The sequence below is a fragment of the Tachysurus vachellii genome, chromosome 15 (assembly GCF_030014155.1).
Source record: "Tachysurus vachellii isolate PV-2020 chromosome 15, HZAU_Pvac_v1, whole genome shotgun sequence".
Taxonomy (NCBI): domain Eukaryota; kingdom Metazoa; phylum Chordata; class Actinopteri; order Siluriformes; family Bagridae; genus Tachysurus; species Tachysurus vachellii.
The window spans coordinates 20,025,083-20,044,413 of record NC_083474.1 but is presented as its reverse complement, the minus strand read 5'-3'; the positions used below and the strand labels follow the sequence as shown (position 1 = coordinate 20,044,413).

At 38.8% G+C, this 19,331-nt stretch overlaps 1 protein-coding gene across 2 annotated transcripts in view; it reads left to right on the top strand.

Moving 5' to 3' along the window:
- Nucleotides 1-9,265: 9,265 nt before the first annotated feature.
- Nucleotides 9,266-19,331, top strand: part of nrip1a (nuclear receptor interacting protein 1a) — a 51,252-nt gene continuing 41,186 nt past the window's right edge. The window contains exon 1 of one of the 2 annotated variants that reach the window (XM_060887946.1): nucleotides 9,266-9,670. The gene's annotated coding sequence lies outside the window, so the exon portion shown is untranslated. Of the gene's footprint in view, nucleotides 9,683-19,331 lie in introns of both variants that reach the window. The other variant, XM_060887945.1, reaches the window with a different exon arrangement.

The window sequence follows — 19,331 nt, the reverse complement described above, 5'->3', positions numbered from 1 at the left end:
TAGTTTAGACATCAGTCCATGTTCTATGCTAATTTAGAGGTCATCTTAAGTTTTATGCCATTGTAGATTTTATATCTTTTATTCTAGTTTAGGAATCAGCTCATTTTATGCTACATTAAAAGGCAGCGTGTGCTTCATGTTTTATGTTAACTAGAGGTCATCTTGTGTTATGATCATTTAGATGTTATATCTTTTATGTTAGTTTTGAAGATCTATTTTATTCTACTTTAGATGTTTTATGCTAGTTTAGAAGTTCATGTTTTATTTAAGCATAGATGTTTGCTCATCTTTTATGCTAGTCTCAATGCTAGACACTAGCTAGTTTTATGCTCTTTTGATGCTGAGATATTTTGCTTATTAAGAGATCAGCTGAAAGTGTTTGCTTATTTGAACTCAGCCCATGTTTTATGCTAGTTTAAAAATCAGCTCATGTTTTATGCTAGTCTAGATGGCAGCACGTTTTATGCTTGTCTTAACATAAGCTCATCTTTTATGCTAGTTTGCAAGGCATATGTTTTATGCTAGTGTAGATGTCAGTTAATGTTTTAAGATAGTGTAGAGGTTAGTTTATATTCTACACTAGTTAAGGCATTAGGTTTAGGTTTGCTCCTAATTAAGACATTAGTTTATGACTAATGCTAGTTTGGAGGTCATTTCTTGTTTCATGCTAGTTTAGTGGTCATGTGTTTTATGCTAGTTTAGGCATCATTTATTGTTTTATGCTAGTTTAGAGGTTAGTTTATATATTATGCTAGTTCCGATGTCATCTTATATTTTATCTTAGTTTAAACATCACTTCATGTTTTATGCTAGTTTAGTGGTTAGATTTTATTTAATGCTGGATTAGTTGAAATATTTTACACTAGTTGAAGAGAAATAAAACAGCCCATAGTCTATGCTAATTTACAGAATTAGTTTTTTTGCTAGTTTAAACTTCAGCTCATGTTACATTAGACAGCTCATTTTTTATGCTAGCTTAGAGTTCATCTTGTGGCTTATGCTAATTTAGATGTCAGCTAAATGTGTCTAAAAAATTCATTCATTCATTCATTCATTCATTCATTTTCTACCGCTTATCCGAACTACCTCAGGTCACGGGCAGCCTGTGCCTATCTCAGGCGTCATCGGGCATCAAGGCAGGATACACCCTGGACGGAGTACCAACCCATCGCAGGGCACACACACACACACACTCTCATTCACTCACGCACTCACACACTACGGACAATTTTCCAGAGATGCCAATCAACCTACCATGCATGTCTTTGGACCAGGGGAGGAAACCGGAGTACCCGGAGGAAACCCCCGAGGCACGGGGAGAACATGCAAACTCCACACACACAAGGCGGAGGCGGGAATCGATCCCACAACCCTGGAGGTGTGAGGCGAACGTGCTAACCACTAAGCCACCGTGCCCCCCGTCTAAAAAATTACAGGTGTAAATTTCATATGTGTGTAGTGTCATTGAAGCTTATTCAGCTCTATGGGATGCTAAATAATTGTCCGTTTTCTGTATTTTTCTATATTTTCCTTCGGGTCCTTCTATGATTTTTTGGCTCACTGAAAGAGAAAATGATTTTGGAGAAGACTGTTTCAGCCACAGCTGGTTAATTTTTCTCCTTTGCCCTAATTAAAGATCGTTTCTGTAATTACGCCGCTTACTTCAGAGAGCGAAGTGCCTGAGTGAAATCTAATTTATTAACCAAGGACTTGAATATTGGAGAAGACAAGAACGGTTAAAAAATCTGAAGAATTCTAAAGTCATCAAAACCTCATTTTGTTCTATTTTAGAGTGATTGTGGTGATGAGCTGAGGTAAATTATTTCAGATGTATAACAAAAACTCTGTCCTTGCTGAGAAAAGAAAAACATTAAAGCAGCGTTAGCTAACTAGCTAACATTACCAAGCTGGTTTGTTTCTGTGTGAAACCAAACCCATATGTCAGGCATGTGTCATAATAAATCTAGATTTACATGATTACCTAATAATATTACCTAGCTTATTAGCAAACATAGAAAGCTAATAGAAGCTGCCAGCTATATAATATTAGCGATGGTGCAGTTGACTTTAAAAATAATACATGTTAGTAATAATACTAATGTTAGCTGTAGCTTGTTAGCAAACCAAACAATATAGTAGCTAGCTTAATATAATAAAATATCCAAATTAATTTTGGATACTGAGCAAAAACAGCTGAAATTTGATACTTGGTTAAATGATTACAATACATAATGTAAGCAGCCTGGTATTTACTGTAGCTTCTTAGTTCCGGTTAGTGTTAGTAATTAGCTTTTAGCCAAACTACACCTAGCATTAATACAATCTGCTGGATATGGAAAATTGTTCTCCTCTAATAATAATTTATATCTTTTGGAGGCAACTTTGACATGAATAAACAAAACAAACAAACAAAAAAACAAAACATGAATGACATTTTGAGTGTTTTTTTTCTAATAATAATCTATTCCTTTAACCAACACATTTTACAAAGTGCTGGTCATAATAAGATCTATTCCTGGCCAACAAAAGTATAGCAGTTCAAACAATGCTTATTTTATTATCTAAGCAGCAAATCTTACACAAGGCAACACCCAGCGGGGTGGTGAGACTTGCCCAGCTCAGCTTCAGGGTGATGAATAGTGCTTCTGGACCAAACAGGGTTATATTTCACTAAACCTTGTGACACTGAGCACCAATTTTGTGTCTGCCCGCTAAGAATAGATAGCCTTACTCCAGCACACAATGCTGTTGACTCGGAACAGTGTTCGCGATTACAGGCCAAGGCCCCAGTAAAGGAGTTCAAGCCAGGACCCTTGAGACGACGCACGTAACACTGAGCTTCCAAATCCAAGCCACACCCCTTGATCCAATTCTTTTTTTTTTTTCCTTTTCTTTTTCTTTTCTTCCCCCACACTGCTTTTGAGAAGCCTTGTTTCTTGCTATCTGATATTCTAATGAGGGAGCGGTAGAGAGGAAGGGTTCCGCCCCGACCACCCGCGGCACAGGCCATGGGGATTAGTCCAAATGCACAAACTGGGTCAACAACATGCGGAAACAAAGCATGCTGGGAGAGTGAATGGCACTGCACAAAAGAGTGAGCTGGTCTGGCTGTACGTCAGGGTGTAATGTGGCTCCGTTCCCTTGACACACACACACACACACTTCCCACGCCGTGTGTGTGTGCATATGTGTTTGTGTGGATCTGCCCTTGCACCTGAGGCTCTGTACTTCACCGACAGTTTGTACTGGAGTAACTCTGACAAGCGCTTTTGAGGCAACAAGCACATGAGGAAATAAAATCAAGAAGAATCTGTTCCATGTTGGGAAATTTAAAGTTACAGCTTCACCTCTTACTAAGGCTTACAAAATGCTGACATTCAGATTCTTTCCAACCACAGAAAACTTTATATCAATGATTATATGTTTTTTTTCTTGACAAAATCAAACCAAATAAATGACATTTATTATTAGGTGTAGACTACATGAAACATCTGCCGTACAAGTTCCTGTGAATAAGTTGTTACTATAGAAACGATAAGAAGGTGGGAGTGATGGAGGATAGCGCTTTGGTCCAAGTCTATTACGCCACCCTGTGACGCAGCATGAGCCACGATTTGAAAAGGTCACTTTAGAATTTGTAAGATTAGCAGACTGAAAAATTGTGAACACAATGTACAAAATACAAGCAAGAAACATTTCCAGGACCTGAAAGTGTATGAATAAAAATGATAAAAAAGTATAATTCACTTAAAATAAGAAAAAGGTCATTAATTTTTGTTCAGTCCAACCTCAACGCTATGTCAATGATGTTTAACGCTGAAGCATATGAAAGAGCTAAAATGGGAGCCTTGCCCGTGAGAACGGCCGATGCCTGTGGGAGAGGTAGGAAGGGTAAACTCTAGACTGTGATCTGTGATGTTCGCACACATGGCTGCACAATGTGCACACACACTGAGGCCTGTCCTGCACCAAACGCCAAGTCCTCCGCCCCCACGCCTCATACAGCTACACAGTCACAATGTGGCACAGCTCTGCACATGTCCATGTATTTACACTTCCCTCTTTCTTCCTTGTTGCTTTTTTTCTTTTCCTAATCCTTTCTGCCAAGTTGACAAACCGCACCTGTGCATGGCATAGCGTTCTTTTCAGTCATCTGCTCTAGTACTGTTTTCGATCCTTCAGTGAAACACACCAGAAACCGTCGCTTTAGCGAATACCAATTGAAGCGCATTAACTTGTTATCACTAAACCACACGTCGTTTTGTGATGCTAAGAGAATTTCTCCATATGAATACACAACTGCATTTTCAGCAGCTCGTCTTTGGCTGCCGCTGAACCCAAGCCAGGTCTTAAGCAGCCATAATAGCAGCCTTTCATTCTCTGAAATGTAGTGCTGTGCATGCAAGCTGCATGCGTAAACAGGGGGGTATTGATCCGCACGGCTCGGTGAAATACTAAGGGCGACATTATTATTTGAGGTCTTAACCCACACAGAGTGCCATCTTAGACAGACCTGCTTTTAAATCCAAAGCCACAGGAAGAGGAAGTCACACTGCCCAATGGATAAAATAGCGTCAAGTGCTTTAAAGCTCTAATAATGACTCCATTGATTCACGTTAGTCAGTGGAATGGATAAGTAGGTAATTAAATTTTCTCATTTGACTTCCCTGATATCCGAACTTCATATTGACATATTAACAATATTTAAACTCCATAATAATACCATGCCTTTAGCTATCAAGGTAAGGTATCTACATACTTTACTATTGGCCACATAGTGTAATTATAGTCATAGGAAAAATGGTTGGAATATTTTTTAGCACGCTGTATAAAATACAAGCATTTGTTTTGCAGGTATTTTTTCTCCTATGATGCTGGACTATATGCACAGCATTATTCAATGTAATTTCCACTGCAACAGGAAGTCAGGGCAAGACATATATAATATATTGAATGCCCCCCCCCCCCCCCCTTTTTTAAAGTGGTTTCTGAGACTAGAGAGCATTTGATTCCCTTAGATGGAAGAGCAAGAAACCTTGAGAGTAACCAGACCCAAAAGTGAACCTCATCCTCATTTGGGTGACACTGGAGGGTGTGATTATAAACTGTTATAAACACCGGAGAGTGTTATCTTGAATAATGTCCTTTCTACAGTCAGACACAGTCTGATAATTGTGTATTGATTAGGAGGTTGTCACACTCAAAGCCCACATGGAATTCCAAGAAATAGAAGTTCATGTCATGTATCCAGATTTATTCAACTAAAAAAAATAAAACAAGTTTGGAATGTTGGACAATTTATGCATTCAACACTTCAGCTTTACTTATGTAGCAGAAAAGGGGCGGGGCTACCAGGAGCTGAACACCAACCACACACAATTTAGTGTTAAACGGCTCATACTCCCGGTTCCATTTGAGACGATATGACCCGTCTAACCTTCATACACTAGAGACTATTGAGTAGGGTAAGTACTATGTAGTGCGTGGTTTGTCATTTGGGACACAGCTTAAGACCTGGGGCCTGTGCACAGTACCTGAAGTATAAACCATGAGTGCCATGAGACATGGACATTTCTGAAGGATGGAGTATGTGCTAGCACTCACGAATGCTGGAGACACTAATCATAAAAAAGTCAATCAAAGATAATCTACACGCAATAGAGTTCAAAGTTACTGACATAAACATAAACATAAAAGTTCATCAGCTATATCAACAATCATATAACAGGACATTAAAACAGATGGATGTAGATAGCCATATATTCTGGGTGCAAATGTTTGCACACCCCGAGTTTACATACATTTTTATGTAAATTTTCTGTAGTTAATTATGTTGTTTAACTTTGTAGTGTTTTTATGTAAGTTTATGTTATGTGTTTTTATTCTGTTTCTATGCTTCTGTAAAGCTGCTTTAAGACAATACAAATAATTTTAATGCAAATAAATTGAAGTAAAATGAATGAAAGGAACAAACACAGACTTTTTTCTTTCCTTTTTTAATTATCACTGCTTTTGTAGAAATGCAGTATTTTTATAATTATTTTTTTAAATGACATTTTTCACATTTTTTTTGTGAACAAAAAAGTGTCTTCTGTCATATGTACTTGATCTGTACAAACCCTCATGATACAAATGTCTGAATTTGACTGTAATTCCATGAAAATGTCGTTTACATCCATAGAGGACCTTTGAACATCTCTCAGCTGGCGCAGAGCCAGCGCTACGGTGCTTCATCGCTACTGAATATTTTATGGTGCCGTTTTACCTCATGACCTCATGTAAAATGTCATACTACACATTTTATGACGCTTTTACGGCAGTTTATACGCTCTTAGAAAAACGGTTCTTCAAGGGTTCTTCCTTCTTCAGTGGGATCCTTGCAGTGTCAGGTGTTCCTAGCTTAGTTTGGAATGAAAAAATCATCTGGCTGTACGTTACATACATTTTAGTGCTGTTTAATCTTAAAAGTCACACGTTTTTTCAGCTCTATATAAACATAAAGGTTTTTTATGCTGTGTCTGTCTTGCTTGTGTACTGTTGTGTTTGCCGAGTCACAGCTCCAGATGTTTCTAAGACAAATTTCCCTTAGATGTGTGTATGAATGTGTGTGTGTGTGTGTGTGTGTGTGTGTGTGTATGGTACCAGTTATTGGTTATTGATGGTGAATCATGTGTAATTATATGTATTTATTCTTTTTATTTAATATCTATCTATCTATCTATCTATCTATCTATCTATCTATCTATCTATCTATCTACAGCATAATTATTATATTCAGAAAGGAAACATACTCACCATCTAGACAGTCAAAATGGTGTTTAGAGTTGTGAAAAGCAAAGACTATGATAGAAACAAGACACTAACCTTTGAAAAGATTCTATAGATCTTAATGTATTATGAACATAGAGAAGGTCATAGATATTCTCACTGGCATTAATAAATGATTAATAAATGATATCAATAAACAGGTGATGATACAGGAGTGCAGTTATAAGGTGTTGATTTTGTTTACAGGATGTTCAGTACAAGCATGCGAGTCCTGGGATGAGCACAGCGCAGTGTTTATGAATACAGCAGCAGCTCTTATGTAATATCTACAAAATTCAGTTAAGGTCATCTATTGATGCAAGAGTGGGAAATTTTGAGAAATGCAAATTTTTAAGGTGTCCATGTTGGATTACTTACACCAATAGAAAGACACCCCACATATGCAGAATACCATGAAGTTGTAGTGACTGAGATGTTTACCTTCATATTTGAGTCCAAAGGTGACATCCCGTTTAGTTATTCCCCTCAGCCCATATCCTTGTTTGTACCTGTCTTCCCAGGGAGCCTAAGCCCTTCCTGCTCCATAATAAAGCTCAAATGAAAGCAGCGGGATTAAAGGTCACTGTCTCCTGGCAGTCCGACTGTTTTCCATCATAATCATCAGGTGCTGAGGCCAAAGTCTGCTTTGTGTAGGTCTGCTGTATGACACAGGGCAGCGGTCAGGGTTGAATCGACCTTTGAACTGTTAAATGTTTATTTTCAGTGTTATATTTGAGGAAAAGTTTGTGACTTGACTCTTATAACCAAAGGTGGCCATCGTTTATTGGGATGATATGGGATTTAAACTTACAGGCATGTGACAAATTAAAGGAAAAGAAATGTCAGTTAGTGATTTATTATTACTTTAATAGAATTTCTTTCATTTATAGGTTGTATAGTATTGTATATACAGACAGTTTGACAAATTGAAGCTTTAACTCCAACATAAAGTGGATTATTCTCATGTTGGGCCATGATGAGCTGCCAGAACAGCTTTACATCAATTTGGGGAACTGTATGAGATACAGGAAGGTGTCTTGACTGTGATTATTGTATGGTTTTCATCCTCATCAAACCAATCACCTAGCCCTAGTGCCCTGCTGAAAGGGTGGAGTCATTCTGGAAAAGACCACACCCATCAGACTGGAAATTATTCCTATGTAAGATCAATTAGAAGAACTGCTTGAACTGCAATATTGATTTGTCGCAATATGCTTGGCTTTAAGGAGACGAGCAGACCAGCAAAAGTAAATACACGCCCCTCAACTGCATACCAGAGCCACCGTGTTTGTGAGGGATAAAAACAACAGATGGGAAGCAAACAAAGAGAGTTTATTCCTTATAAAATGCATACGAGAAGCAAAAGGCAGTCGTAACTAACTACAGTGATCTAAAATGTGTGAATGGCTGAGCGGATCTGAAGAGGAGGAGCAGCAACACCTTCATCTCATCTTGTATTCGAGGAAGCTGTGAAGCTCTCATCAGGATCTCAACCTACTGTAGACTCCACAGGCTTTGTTTTCTTTCCCAATTAAAAAAATCTATGAGAAACCTGACACGTGGGTTGAAGAATATGAACCTGGTCTAATAATAGTAGTATTAGTAATCATCATCATCATCATCATCATCATCATTATCATCGACTCCCTACAGTGACCAGTAAATTAGAAAAACGCTATAATAATAATAATAATAATAATAATAATAATAATAATAATAATAATAATACAACTACTACTACTACTACTACTAATAATAATAATAATAATTTTAATTAAAAGTATTAATAATGTTGAAACATCATGGATCACAAAGGGGGTGTAACACTTGGAAGAACAAGATGCACATTATGACCAAGTCATGAAAAAATCTTTTATAAAAAAAGTTGTGTAAATGAATATAAAAAAATACAATTAAACCTTTCTAAGAAAAAAATCGTAACTGCATATTATTATTGTTATTATTATTATTATTATTATTTTATTATTTTTTTTTATTATTATTATTTTAAGATATTAGATGATATGATAAAAATAATCCAAGTTCTTTTTAAAAGACTTTCTGTAGTGATTTTGGATCCCACAGCAGTGTACCTGTTGATATGTTAAAATATTAACATAGACAATTAAATAAACAAATGAATGAACAAAAGTTTTTGTGTGATGGTGTGATGATGGCTATATTTATTCAGTTGAAACCAACAGTTTTGATCTAAAAGAAATAAAAACTTTCCTTTTATAATTTAGGTGTGAAGGTTAGGATTAGTTTAGGAATTAATGATATGCATTAATAATTATGTCAGTGAAAGCTTCTTACAAGGATACGTAGACCAGACAGTGTGTGTGTGTGTGTGTGTGGGGGGGGGGGGGGTTGGGGGGGGGTTGATAGAGCTGAACCTCCTCTGTCTCTCTTAACCGTGTAAATCCTCGAGCTTCTCTCTTCACCCAGAGGAACCTGAGCAGCACAAACAGCTCTACTGTCGCTTTAAGACTGCCGGCCGTGCAGCGTACAGGAGGAGTGTAGCCTGTGTGTGTGTGTGTGTGTGTGTGTGTGTGTGTGTGTGTGTGTGTGTGTGTGTGTGTGTGCGTGTGTGTACGGGTGTGCGTGTGGCAGTGGGATGCCTGGGATCACCGATCACACTCGATCCATCGCAGGAGTGCCGGAGAAAATCGGGTCGTACCGAGAGTTTATCACTTTAATCTGACACTGTGCGGCGAAAGAAATAAAGAAAGAAGCAAAGAAAGAAAGAAGGAAAGAAAGAAGAGGAAGAAGAAGCAGCGACGTGGACGCGGCGGTGACGGGGACGCGCATTTAAAAAAAAAAAAAAAAAAAGACGCAGCGGGAAAATCTCATGAAAAGCCATGTGATTGAGCAGGTACGGAGCGGACGGGTGGAGAACGGGGTTCTGTAGGATGCTTAATTGTAGCTGGATGGGTTTATGAATGAATGAATGAATGGATGGATGAATGAATGGATGGACGGATGGATGGATGGAAGTCTGAGCCGCGCGCCTTCACGCACAACCCAAGCGCCCAATGCGCCCAATGCGCCAGGCTGCGTTTGCGTTCGCGGATCTGCGGAGCAAATAAACAAGTCAATCGCATGCCAAGCTTAGGCTGGATAGAGCCTGCTTTTATTTTCTCTCTCTTTTTGGGGTTCTTTAGGGTTTTCCTCTGCATTACTGCGCGTGTAATCCAGGCTTTGATAGCAGCCTTTGGGCTGTAGGTCTGACAGGAGTGTGTGATGCTTTGCCTCTCGCGTACACACGGTCACACAGATGGCATGAAATCCAGACAGCAGTCATGATATGACAAGAGGCTCTACAAGAATTATTATTTCTAACACTTTTCAAGGGATCAGATCTCCATAACGCATTCTTATGGCATTCATGACGTTTTTCTTACCGAATGCTTAATAAGGCTTAAAATAAACCTCTATAACTGTTCATAACAGCACACATGCAAATCTTATAATAATAGGCGCTGAATAAGGATTCATAGCAAAAAATTGACGTATATTTCACTTGTGCTTAGCGTTACTGGTGAGACCAGTGCTATAAAGCTTCATAGGAACGCATTTTAATACACATTTTTCCTGTTATTGGTGAGATCGTTGCTGTAGTGCTTTCATTTCTTGCTCATCTACATAACGCTTTCATTTGTTTTCTTTGGAAACGATGAGAGTGTAGGCAAGATCTGATCTCTTGTGTACACTTATAAACATTTATGTACAGTTACAGATGCTTATGACGAGTAAAAGTGCCATGCTTTGAGCTGTGAGTTTGTGAGTATAATGCATTATTATATGAATGAACATGACATTTGTTATAGAGCATTGTAGGAGTGGCCTAGTGGTAATGCTAAGAACAGGTCAAATATGTGTTTATAATGCATTATGGCACTTTGTTGTTAATAAAATGCTGTCATAACATATTAGGTGTGTGTTTATAAACATTTGAGTACTTATTTGAGCTTATTTTCAGGTTAGAGTTGCGGTATGCTTAGAGCTCTGAGTCTATATAAAGCTCTGTGTGAATAAATATAGCATTTGCCATAAAGCTTTATAGCAGTGCTCTTAATTAATGCTTAAAAAGTGTTGTCATCTTTGTGCTCTAAAGCATCATAAAAATGTTATGTTCATTCACATAATGCTTAAATATTTTTTAACCAAAAGCGGAAAAGCATAACACATGTTATAAAGCATTATAGCAGTGACCCCGTTAATAACTCAAGAACAGGTTAGATATGTATCATAATGTGACACTTTGTGTTAAGAAGCATAATAGTATGCTGTAACATTTGTGTACAGATATAAAGGTTAGAGTGTAGACTTAATGTATTTTAAAGTCTTATGTCACTGTTATGAAGCTTTATAACAAATGTCATAATCATTTATATGGTGTAATTAATCTTAACTGGAGGACAAGCATTACGGATTATGTGAATAAACATAAAAGTTTATATAATAATAATTTTATAGCAGTGGTCCTGTCAATAACACTAAGAACAGGTTAAATATGTATTATAATGCTTAGTGTCACTTTGTGGTATAAAGCCATACACTATGCTTTTATAAAATTTTATGTGTGCATTTGCATAGAGTTATAGAGTCTTGTGTTATAACGTGTAGGTATAACGCATTATAATGTATTATATTACTTTGTGTTACGAAGCTTTATAACAAATGTCATGACAGTTCACATGCATTCATTAAGATTATGTGAATGAACATACTTTATGTCCATAGCAGTGCTCGTGCTCATAATGCTATAAACATTTTATAAATGCATTACAATTCAGTATGTCACTTTTTGTCATAAAGCCTTACAATTGTGCCGTCATAATATTCTACGGGTGTATTTTTGTACATTTCTGTAGGTGTTTATGTCAGAGACTTATCTAAAAGTTTTTCATGCATTATGAATTGAAATCTTTATGCATGCACTTATAATGCATTATAAATGACCGGCTCATGGAAAGTGTTGGTGTATTATTTACTCTGTTTAAGGAGTGACAGTAGGTCAATGAGTGGTCAAAGCTGTGATCAGTGATGTTGTTATTGATCCTGCGTTAGGGATACTACTCCATCTAGTCTCATTATTATGCAGCGACATAACTGAAAGCTGTTCTCAGGAAGCTGCCTGGACATAAGTCACGTCTGAAAATACGGACTCAAACCAAAGTCATTAAATTATCCGTCATGTAAGCGGCGTATCGAATTATAAAAGTCATTTTAAACACCTTTAATAAGTAATAAATCAAATTACGACTGAGAGATATGATAACATGACATGATTCATGTTGAGCCACATTAACATCATACATTATTTTCTGAGTGTTGTGGCCATCGTTAGGATTTAGAACCTCACTCTTTCTGAGTGCTGGGATTTTCAAGCTTATGGTTCTATCAACTTCTGTGACAAGGTAGCATTTCCCTTATTTTGTAAAATGGTTAAATCCTAATGGTTTTATTTTGTTTGTTTTTTTGTGGTTAAAGGTTCCACCCACTGACACTTTGTCATTGTTTACAGACGTTTTCTCTGACGTAGAAGGTCTCTGTCTATCCGTTATTCATGCTAGGAAGTTAGCTAAGGTGTCACGTAGGTCAAGCGCACAAAAAAGAAAAGAAGAAAGAAAAAGAATGCTTAAGCAGAGGGAGTGTGTAAATCAATATATTATGTGTTATTGCTGTTTATATTTCATAGGTTGTTTGTACCTGAGTGTGCGTGTGTGTGTGTCCATGAGGGCCCTTTTTAAACACTAGACAATATGCACCTTGGGCGGTTTATTTCTTGCTAAACTTTTTACATTCGTTAAAGGGAAAAGAAAATTCTTGGAACTTGGCGGTTGTAAAAATGTCTTAATGTCTATCAGGATACTTCAGTATATTATTATAACATAACAGACCTGTCTGTCTAACAAGCTCGTTATTATCTGAGTAACAGTTGAAAAAAAAGATTTATCTGTTTTCTTTCTAATGTTGCTGAATATTGTGCAAACTTTTGAACTTGACAGGAACCGTGATATGTGATAAGTGATTTATATCACTATATTATTTACCTGTTTTAGAGTATTTCATCTCCATTTGCTTGATAAAGTTTTAAATTAAATACTGTGAGTGTGTGCGTATGGATTATTGTGAAAATCTCTCCTGGTATCGTGATATAAAAGCATCCATTAGCATTAGCGGTTAAAGATTTGGCTAAACTTAAACTTAAACATTGACATTTTTCACGAATTCGGCTTCGGGTATCGTGATAACGATGTCACGATCCGTTAACTCGATACGTTGTGAGCATTTCTTGATAAATATGTCATGTTATGATGTATTCGACTGGGCTAAAATCATCACGGGTGTTAAACACTGATTATCAGGAGAATAATTGAGTATAGATTTTTGTCACAGAGACTTTATTAACCTCTTTAACCGCTCAGAACGGAGCTGGAGCAGACCGAAATGCCGATAGGTTAGGGGTCAAAGGTTAACATGGTCGCAGAGTTATTAGTTCAGGTGTTTGTAGTTGATGTAGATGGCGATATTCAGTTGTGGAGAAATACGTTTCTTATCTTCCTTTTGAGATTTGGTGTAAGTGGTACTGTACGTGCAATGGTAATGATGATGCTTGTGAATTTCACCACTGTTCTCTCAGTGATCTCTATAAGACTTAAAGATCTGGGACGCAGTGCAATCACGTCACTGCGTGTGTCAAGACACGGTTGGTGACGTGGTTTGGGTTATTTCTGGATTCATCCTTTCACATTTAGACCAAACTGGAAACACTATACAGCTATTTTTTTTTTTTTTTAGATGAAGAGCATTCCTGTGTCTGCTTTATTGCACACAAAGGAGCAATTACCCATAATCCCTTAATCTGTGTCAACAACAACACTAAACTACACTGAAGTTGTTTCCCAAAATCACTGAGACTTCTCCCATCAAGGAGAAAGTAAAAACATGACTCGTTAAAATGATATTTTTGAGCCGTACCTGTGTTCACGAGCTTCGTGTTCTAAGAGGACGTTTCGAGATATCTTCAAGGTATCTTGAGATGTTTGTCAGCGTGTCGAGTGTTAGGATTCACGGCCTGGTTGTGTCGAACGAGCTCAGTCGAGGACTTGCCGGTAATCTACTGGTAATATAGCTTAGCTTGTAATTTTTATTTCTTTATTAATATTCTTTATTTTTTTTTGTATTGTGATACTAGAAGGCAAAGAACTCATAAATAAAGCGATTAACCTTTGAAGGAGTTCTGGAAATATTTTATAGCCATACTACTGTAGCATGATGGTTTCCGTAGTTTTATAACAATTCTTTTAACAATTATTCCCTCAGTAAAAAAAAAAGAATTTATGCTCTGGCCAAGTAAGTAAAGCTTTGTGTGTAGTCTGTGGGTTAGTTCATGAAATTAAAAAAAAAAAAAAAAAAAAAGCAAGTAAATCTTTTTTTCTATATGTAGAAATATTTGACGAGTTTTATGTTATTCCCTGATTTTTATGATCGCTGCATTACATTTTTCCTGTAGGTTCCTTCTCATTCCTAACCTCACTGACCACAGGTTAGACATTTTGAGGGCAAACTACAAGGTTTCTGAACCCTCGTAGTGTTTGTTCGGTTGAATTACGGTTCCATGCATGTTTATCACATTCTGACTTGAACTTACACGGTCCAGGTGATGGGACTTTGACCTTCATTCTGAATGCAATTACAGTGAGAATTAGAAACGCTACTGCTAGTGTGAGGGCAGAAGAGCAGCAGGAGTGCGTACGAAATGCAGAATTAGAAAATAAGGACAGGAGAAGAGCACACTTGTGTGTGACTTGATGTGCAACCTCCTTGTGCATGCGAGCGTTACGCGGCTAATTGTTCGGGAGATAATGACAGACTCGTCTACCGGACGTAAGGTCGTCAAGTCTCTGTCGTGACCCGTACTTGATTGATCGTAATGGAGATTGAACTGCATTATTCATAGTTTTGGGGAAAAAAAAAAAAGAAGAAGATGAAGAAAAGAAACACAACAGCAGTCTTCGTAGTAAGATCGAGGTCAGATAAATCAAGCGGTGAAGTGCACACGCAAGCATTGACCTGTTCAGAAAAAAAAAAAAAAAAAAAGAAATGACTGGCAGGACGTGCTCTTGTAAACGCCGCTGCTCGACGAGAGCGTGCCAGCAAAAGATCTTAGCTCTGCAGCAGCTTTTAAGGAGAAGACATTTACAGTGGCTCTTAAATTGGCTCGTGCTATGAAGAGGAGGAGGAGGAGGAGGAGGTGGAGGAGGCTAGGAGCTAAGGGGGAGGGGGGGAAAAGGAAACAAATGCAAGCAAAAAAAAAAAGTCCTGTATTAAAACTAACAGCGTAAGCAAAAGTAGAGGGCAAAAGGAAAAGAAGGATCTTAAATCATGTCTCTGGGTGCCAGCTCATCTGTCAGCAGTGCCGCACTGAAATGATTTTTCCATCTGTAGAATAGAAATGTCAGCCCAGGGCGAGCGGGGTGTACCGGTGACATTTTTATAGAGTGGACTAGTATTATGCATGCGATTTATAGCACTCGTACGGAGGCGCCGCAACGCGCCGCACTGCACATGCCTGAAATCTCCTCCAGCTTTTTTAACTCCCAAACATCTCGGAGACGCTAAACACTCGAGCACGCAGGCATGGATCAGAGTTTTTTTGGCAACAGGTTTTTCCTCGCACTACTGTATATCAGTGCCAGGAGGTTCTCACTGTGCGTCCCTGTACACGTTCTCATCAACAGGTCACGGTGTATTAACGCTAAATGACTTGAAGTTTGTTTTCCCGTCATTATAACAACACAGTGTTGAGAGAGATAAGCTAGAGCTCAACACGGCTCTGACAAACAGTTCAGTACCCCGTGTGCTCATTTATATCAGAAGTCAGGACACCTTAGGAGAGCTATAGTGAGCTGAGAGATTGATTTCTATTTATGTTTTCAGCCTGTTTAGGTTTTATAGTAATGTGGGATTAACGCCTAGTTGCAGCCTTAATACTAATATAATCAAGACACCAAAATTCTAACGTTTTCTCTCAGAAACCTTAATGTAATAAAATGTAGCAAGCAAGTCAGCAATGTTTTATCTGAAAACGTTTACGAGCATCATTCGTAAAAGCTCATGACTAGCTAATCTTTATTATTATTTAGTTTTTATCATCATGCCTACAGTATATGTCCTTGTTGAACACCCCATTCCAGATTTATTCCCTATTTGCTGTTATAATAAGCTCTACTGTACTCCTCTGGAAAGGTTTTGCTCCAGGAGAAGTTGGAGCCGACTGTGTAGATTTGAGTTCATTCAGTTACAAGAGCATTAGTGAGATTAGACACTGATGACGGAATGGTGTGGAGACTCCAGTTTCAGTTCCAGTTCATCCCAAAGGTGTTCACTGGGGTTGTGTCGGAGTCGGACTCAGGACAGTTGAGTACTTCTGTTGTTCTTTTCAGCTTACACCTAACGTCTTTATGAAGCTCAGGGTCTTTGTTGCACAGGGGCGTTGTGCGAATGTGGTAGCCTAGTGGTTTAGGTGTTGGACTTCCTACTGGAATGTTCATTCATTCATTCATCTTCTACCGCTTATCTGAACTACCTCGGGTCACGGGGAGCCTGTGCCTATCTCAGGCGTCATCGGGCATCAAGGCAGGATACACCCTGGACGGAGTGCCAACCCATAGCAGGGCACACACACACTCTCATTCACTCACGCAATCACACACTACGGACAATTTTCCAGAGATGCCAATCAACCTACCATGCATGTCTTTGGACCGGGGGAGGAAACCGGAGTACCCGGAGGAAACCCCCGAGGCACGGGGAGAACATACAAACTCCACACACACATAAGGTAGAGGCGGGAATCGAACGCCGACCCTGGAGGTGTGAGGCGAACGTGCTAACCACTAAGCCACCGTGCCCCCGTCTACTGGAATGTTGTGAATTCGAATTCCACGTCCACCAAGCTGACACTGCTTGGCCCCGGAGCAAGGCCCTTAACCCTCAATTGCTCAGTCGTATAAAAATGAAATAAAATCGCTCTTAATAAGAGTTTCTGCCAAATGCTGTAAATGTAAAGTAATGCATTGTCATGCTGGAGCAGGTTAGTCTCTTAGTTCTAGTAAGTAGAAAGCATACATCTATAGCATACAAAGAAAGTTTGGGTAAGAACGACATATGAGTGTGATGGCCAGGGGGGCACATACTTTTGCCCATATAGTGTACACTATAGTAGAAACAAAACCCTCTTCTTGTCCCAGGTGTTGAAGATACTGATTTGTCCAATACAGTGTAGAGAAGAAGAAAACAGGGAAAGAAAGTCTAAGTGAGGTGAGAAGAAAGTAAACGGAGTCGAAGAAATAAAAGAGCGGCCGTGATTGTTTACACTATAGTAGTGATATAGCCACAGAACTACTGTCTCACAGCATCCATGTTTTCTACATGTGGGCGTGAGTGGGCTAAAAAAAAAGCTTTTAAAAAATCTATTTGCCTGACCTGCAGCACTGTAGCCTCGAACAATGCATTTTGTGATTTTGGAGGTGTGAAAGTCGCTTCCTCTACACCTCTAAAGTGAAAGTGAAAAACCTTAAGGAATTTTTTTTTTCCTTCAGATAAAGTGCACACTAAAGTGCAGAAGGAGATATTTGTTTTGAGGACATTTATTTTATGATGGATTTTGCTATATTACGTGCAGTAGTAAAACTGCACAGTCATCAGCTTTTGTAATTCGTTTCATTTGAACGGAATAAAACTTGAACAAAATGTTGTCACGATTAGAATCGTACACAGCTATAATTCAGTTTGTATCGAGCTTTAAACAGGGTCAGGTTTTTTCTTGTAGTTTTAAATCAACCCAATATCAAATAATAGTGTTTTAAGAATTTATTTGATTTTAAATATTGGAAAAACATGATGTGTTGGACTCCTGAAATGATATTGGGGCACAGAAGCCTTTATGGTGTTTATACATTACAGAACAGTGCAATTCTTTATTTCGCAACTGAGGAGGTTGGGGTTGGTGTGCAGGTGCAGCTATGATACTGTGCCCCTGGGGCAGGGAGAGTTAAGGGTCTTGCTCAATTGCCTAATAGTGGGGACTTGACAGTTCTGGGGGTTAAACTCTTGCACCACTACTGCCCCTAAGCTGAGCCTTACTTTGGGCAAACCACCTCCTTGATGATGTGATTGCCCCACCACTGCCCCTAAGCTAAGCCTCACTTTGAGTGAACCACCTCCTTGATCATGGTATTGCCCCACCACTGCCCCTAAGTTGAGCATCACTTTGGGCAAACCACCTTTTTGATCATGGTATTGCCCCTGCCAGGTGGCCATGACCCTGGCACCATTAAATGTTGGACATGTAATATATTATGAACCGTGTCATTCAAACGTTATAGTAACCTTATAAGGAGCAGAACAGTTCAAATTCAAATATGCAGCACAGTAAATCCATGTGGGGGGCACGGTGGCTTAGTGGTTAGCACGTTCGCTTCACACCTCCCAGGGTTGGGGGTTCGATTCCCGCCTCCGCCTTGTGTGTGTGGTTTGCGTGTTCTCCCCGTGCCTCGGGGGTTTCCTCCGGGTACTCCGGTTTCCTCCCCCGGTCCAAAGACATGCATGGTAGGTTGATTGGCATCTCTGGAAAATTGTCTGTAGTGTGTGATTGCGTGAGTAAATGAGAGTGTGTGTGTGTGTGTGCCCTGCGATGGGTTGGCACTCCGTCCAGGGTGTATCCTGCCTTGATGCCCGATGACGCCTGAGATAGGCACAGGCTCCCCGTGACCTGTGAGGTAGTTCGGATAAGCGGTAGAAAATGAATGAATGAATGAGTGAGTGAGTAAAACCATGTAGTTTGAGCATCTAGTTTAACATGTAGTTAAATCAGCATGGTGTTACAGTTTACCGAACATTACTATAAAGTAAAACAGTAAAATCATTTTAGAATCATTAAAGCTTAGTAAAAAAAACTAAAAATCTCACTAGAGGCATTTACTGTTAGACTGCAGTGTCTAACAGTAAATGCCTTATGAAGCATATTTCCATATGAGCTTCATATTAAGCACCACTGTGGAATGTGACGTGACAAAGACATACACTGGTGAACATGGACACAACAGGAGGAAACTCCATTTTTGGGGCCTCTGGTAAAAAAGAGATAAATGCGATTTTGTCCATTTTCACAACCTGCCTTCAAAAACAGTCACGATTTCATCCAATATAAAGTGATTTTCCAGACAATTTTGATATATCAGATTTCTACGACTAATTTTTTTTCCATGTTAACTTTCCATGCACAGAGTTCCTATTCTTTCACCCTGTATCTAATGACCAAAGGAAGAAGTCTGCAGCATGTTTCTCTGTGGCAGGCTCTGTATAATTGAGGGCTCGAGAGGACAAGGTAGGGGTTGCGCTTAAATTGGACTTAGGAGTGTTATTCAACGGTATCTTAATTTAACCAGCCACCGGTTATATTAAGCAAAGCCCAGAGAGAAAAGTGGCTCACTCTGAATACTAGCCATTCT